The 5,514-nt window shown below is 25.1% G+C and overlaps 1 protein-coding gene across 1 annotated transcript in view; it reads left to right on the forward strand.

The window, feature by feature from the left end:
• LOC127741054 (uncharacterized) overlaps positions 1-4,207 on the forward strand; it is a 13,682-nt gene extending 9,475 nt beyond the window's left edge. Inside the window, exon 4 of the transcript XR_008001909.1 lies at positions 3,725-4,207. The gene's annotated coding sequence lies outside the window, so the exon portion shown is untranslated. The remainder of the gene's footprint in view (positions 1-3,724) is intronic.
• Positions 4,208-5,514: the final 1,307 nt, after the last annotated feature.

Below are 5,514 nucleotides of genomic sequence, written 5' to 3' on the forward strand. Positions count from 1 at the left end.
ATTTGTTTTTATTTTTAATATAAGTATTAGAAATAAATAAAATTTTTATAATTAGATGTAGTGTAACAAAATATATATAATATTAATTAATTTTTAAAAGATTCTAGAAAAATAATTTTTTTTAATAAAGTGTTATTAGAAAATTAACATTATAAAATCTAATTTTAATCAATACGATATAATAAGTTATTAAATATATTTAATACAAAACACATTGAATATAAACTTTTGTTGAGTTTAAATTTTAAATAATTTTTAATTGAATTTCAATATTCTTACTTTAAAGAGTTAGAATATTTTAACATTATCTTTTTGTATCTTTTTAATTGAATCTTTGATTTTTTAAATTATAAATCTTATTTATAATTAAGGGTAATATTTCAACATCATCAATTAGTCACATATACAAAAATACCAGAACAATTCTATAGTCATAATTATAATCTAACTTTATAAGTAATACAATAAAATTATATATAAGTAATATAACTAAATTTTATCTATATCTATAGTCACATTTCATAAATAATATAATCAAATTATATTTATGTTTGTAATTAAAATATGAATAAAAATACAAAAAATTATCATGATGGTTAATTTTTTTCGTTCATAGTTTTTTTTATTATTTTTGTTGTGAAAGGTTTAATTATTTTAATAGTTAATTATTTTCTAAAAAAGATAATTGAATAGCACAAAAAATTATTAAGAGTAATTTATTTAAATGTGATTGAAAAATAATTGAATAATTATATACGGTAAAAAATTAATATCATTAAAAAATAAAAATAAAATTTATTTTAAAATTAAAAATAAAGTTTATTTAAAAATAAAATTAAAAATCATGCCTTTTTTTCTTTTTTCTAAAATTTATCTACAAGTAATTCTATAAGTATTTTATGATGAATAAAAATATTAAACTCATGAAGTATGTTACAATAAAAAAAGAAACATATCACCAAATAATTTATCATTCGAATTATATATAAATCAAATCAATACTAGGAGGGCTAATACCAAAAAAATCGATAAAAGGGCTAGAAACTTACAAACCTTTCTTAAGTTCACAGAAAAAAGTGTTTATATTTATGTGACATATAAAATAATTACCAAATTATTATTACATTATATATATGGGTAAAAAAAAGTCCGACTGATTTAAAGTAATTTTTTTTAATATTTGATTAAATTGTTCTTGTATTTAGTACTTTTTTTTTGGATGTTCTCTTAGTTAAAAGTATAATCATTATAATTTTTTTAATTATTATTGTTGTTAGGGGTGCTTGCAAATCAGATATGACTAAAATTTCGATATAATTCGCACTAAACTCAACAGATCGAATTTGATATCTGCACTTTTTATGTTTGGATTGGATATCAAATATATTTGTAAAATAAAAAATATTAAAAAAATTTATTTTTAAGCATATTTACTTTTATTAACACTTTTTTAAAATTTTGCCAAACATATATATCTGTTTAATGTAAAAAAAGAAATTACTTCGAAAAAACTAATGCTTTTGAAATAAAAGACAAAAATTTTTATTTATTCGATTGGGTTATGTCATATGAATTTAATTTTACTGCATATCAAACAAAATAAACGAATATTTTTATTTGATTTGACAAATTTTGTTTTTATGATAATCTTTTACTAAAATACAAATATTAAAAAAAGTGTATTAGAAATTTGAATGTGTTTATTTGACCCTTTTTAGTACTTTAAAATATTCAAAAATATTAGAAGTATTGTGCAAAGATTCAAAAAAATAAATAATTCTATTTATATGTTTACTTTTTTTTTATTAACCGAAGCCTTCTGATACCAACAATGTTGTTGTTGGTGTACAAAAAAAAAATAAAGTTGTTGTTAGTCTTCACCTAGAATGTATGGACATGGGACAAGATACGATACGATATGGACATATCGACACACAAATTTTAAAATTTTATAAGATATACGGACACATGTATATAAAACATAAAGTATTTTTAGATAAATCATAATGATATTTTAATATTTTATTGATATTAAAAATTAAATTAGTTTTTTAATTATTTTTAATATTTTATTTTAATTATATAAAGCATTTAAAATATTTTATTGTTTTAATAAATAATAATATATACTATTTCTAAATTTATTTAAAGAATACATATAAAGAATAAGGCTGGACACACTGATACATGATGGTATTTAGATGTGTCCAAATTTATCCAGCAAAAAATTTATTATTTTTTATTAAAACACAGTTGAACATAGTAAACACGCATGTTGGACGAGTATCGATGAGTGTCGTATCTAAAATGTGTATAATACGCAAACACTATGACTTAATGGAAGTATCTGTGCTTCATAGCTCTCTACCCTCCTTTTTATTTATTTATTTTTTTCAAGAACCATCTCCCCCTTTACCTGAGTTTTCCTCCTTTTTATTTTGAATGTTTCTCTCAAACCGCCACAATCTTTTAAAATTAGGTTAAGAAAATTGCAGCAACTTTGTTTTTTCAAACCAATTTTAAAAATAGTGACAATTGTAAACTCTTGCAAATAATTTTATTGTTTCGTAGTAATTATTCTAGTAATTACTAAAATCGCAGCTAAATTCGTTAGTAGCTCTCAATTTAGTTAGGATTTGTTATTCGTTGCGGAACTGTTTAGCAGTCGTTCAAAACTGTCCCTAACCACCAACTTTAGTGTACCGATTAAATGGGCCTAAAATTGATATGAATGTCCATTGTAGCTTGGATTATTTTGTTAGGGGGCAACAGTCAAATTTGAAAAGCATATATATATATCAGCATATTAAGACTCTTCAAAATAGTTGCACTCTGACTAGTAGTTGTGTGTTTTTTTTTTTCGAAATAAAGAAAAAAAGAAATAGAAAAATAAAAACAATAGTACAGAGAAATATAACCTAAAATGTGAAAGTGAAGGAGTGTCCAAATCCTACGTGGGAAAGAAAATGATGTCAAATCCGATTTGATTGCATGGTTATTGTCTAACCAAACTATGAAAGAGAAAGATATTTCTTCTCAATATACTTAGTACGTGTTTTTGTTTTGTCTTGTTTTTGCTGGTTGAATTGGCAATGATTACTTCGTTTAAACATGGGAGGTTTCAACGTTCAACTTTCAACTCAGATAGATCTAGAATCTGAAATTAATTTTTGAAGCTCTGTATGGTCATAATGATATAAATTATATATTTGTGGTGTGATATTTGGAAAATTGTAATAGCTAGGTTATTTATGAATGTGGGTGTTGATTGGATCTTTTTGTTCTAAAGATGAGATGGTCCCCGTTCACTTTGAAGATTCCGTGTCCGAGCCTGTCCCACTCCCACCTTAGCCATGACAAGAATGTTTGCCGGATTGTGATTGCATTGAATCCATTGATAGCATTGTTGAGAACAAGTGTCAAATGGATTTCATTGTCTATCATAGTAGGAAAATGAAAAGGAAGCATTAGCTGAAATTTAATTTATTTTTATGTTATATAGAAATTGAAATTATATTATAATATTTTGTTCTTTGAATTTAAGATCTTCTAAAATGAAAAAAATTGGTATAATGATAAAGTAAAGAGTTAATTATTCTTATAAAATAGTAGTGGGACACAAATTTTAAAAAGTTACAAATTTAACAGTGATTAAACATCTACTTTATCATTTTATCAATTTTTTTATTTTAAAAATTTAAATTCATATTTTTAATTCTTGAAGGGCTAGCAGTGAAGACAAATCTTCATAAGAGGATATCTCAGATCTCCAATTTATGCCCGCGATGTTCTTCACTGCCAGAAACGCACCTCCATGCTCTGATTTTCTGTCCGGGAGTTGTGCAAGTCTGGAATCAATCACCAGTAACAAGTGTGATTCCCAGATATCATACTATGGAACCATGGGAGTGGTGGTGTCAGTTGATGGAAGCAATGAGAAGGAGAAGAGACTCAAAAGAAAAAATCAGTCAAGTGGGTTACCTTTTATGGCAGATCTAGTTGTCAAAAAACGCTCTTATTTTTTAAAATTGTAGAGTTGAGGTTGGGAAAATTCTGTCCCAAGCTCTGACATTTGCGGAAGAATTTGGGCGACTTGGGAGGCATAACAACTGAAACTAAAAAGGAGAGAATAGCTTGTCCTTTTTGTTTTAATCCCTACTGCTTTAGCTTGGTATTATTGTTTACGAGAGTTCCCCAAAATTTTTATTATTATATATGCTTATCTCTGTTTGTGTGGGTATTGTAATTGAATCATTTAATTGCAATAAAAATATTATCTTTAGAAAAAAAATAAATCTTTAAATATAGCTTAAATTTATAACAAATTGATCTTTAATACAGTGATTTAAAAAATAATGTAATATATATATTTAAAAAATGCAGATAATGTTGAACGAATGCCAATGGGAACATAAATCATAACTTCGTAAGGCCTAAGGGTATGTGTGAGACAGACATCGGTATCAAACAATAATAATGTCATAAAGACCCACCCAGAGCAGCATTGTTCTCTGCTTAATGGATGACATGTATGTTTTGTTCGATTTTTTTTAAAATAAATAAAATAAATTTTTTATATATGATAATAAATTATTTGTAGTATTTTTACCATTTTATATTATATTATTTATTTCGTTTATCGTATAAACGAATTAATATTATGTATATCTCATAAATGAAATAAGTGGCAAATTATAATGTTTATATTGTAAATGATATATAGTATAACAAAATTTTAACAATTATAAAAGTATGTGTAATTATTTATATTCTCTACAAATATTTTATTTTTTCTTCTCTTCCTTTTTTTTCAAAAAAAATTTAAGCAAAAATATCTAGTAGTAGTGGATATGTGGTTGTTAGTGTGTATTCCAATTGTCATATAAGAAATGGTAACACTAGAATGATATTTGAGTGTAATAATTCCATTCTGTTGCGCACTCGACGAGTAAATTATTTGTCTGAGTTAAAGAGTCTGATATTGACGAGCATTGGTGTTAGCGGGAGAAAAGAGATTGGAAGTGTTGGGTATAGGTTGCTAGCGCCGATGGGAAATAGAGTTTTTCGACTCCGTCTGTTTTGGCTCTGTGGTGAGAGCACGTGGAACTCATGTTTGACAACCATAGTAGAATCATGGTGAAATAAGTGATGGAGCTTTTTGCGGAAGTTTATAATATTGATGACAATGAATCTGATCACTCGAATTTTATGCAGAATGACCCACATCTTGCAGTATCACTGCTATACGTTGCTAGTCCAATGAGAGATATAAACGTAGATGATAAGGAGTCAGATGAAGATTTATAATGTTAAAATCTATTTTTTTTACACTCTTAGAAGTTAAATCTCTATTTTTTTATTATAAAAATATTTATACTTAATTTCTGTTTTTCATAATTTTTAATATATTCAAATACAAACTCAAGGTCACTCCAAAAATTCCATTGAATTTGAAAGGATATGAAAAGACAAAAAAAATCAAAATCTATTATTCTATTACAAGAAAAGGAGAGT

The sequence above is a fragment of the Arachis duranensis genome, chromosome 8, assembly GCF_000817695.3.
Source record: "Arachis duranensis cultivar V14167 chromosome 8, aradu.V14167.gnm2.J7QH, whole genome shotgun sequence".
Lineage (NCBI taxonomy): Eukaryota > Viridiplantae > Streptophyta > Magnoliopsida > Fabales > Fabaceae > Arachis > Arachis duranensis.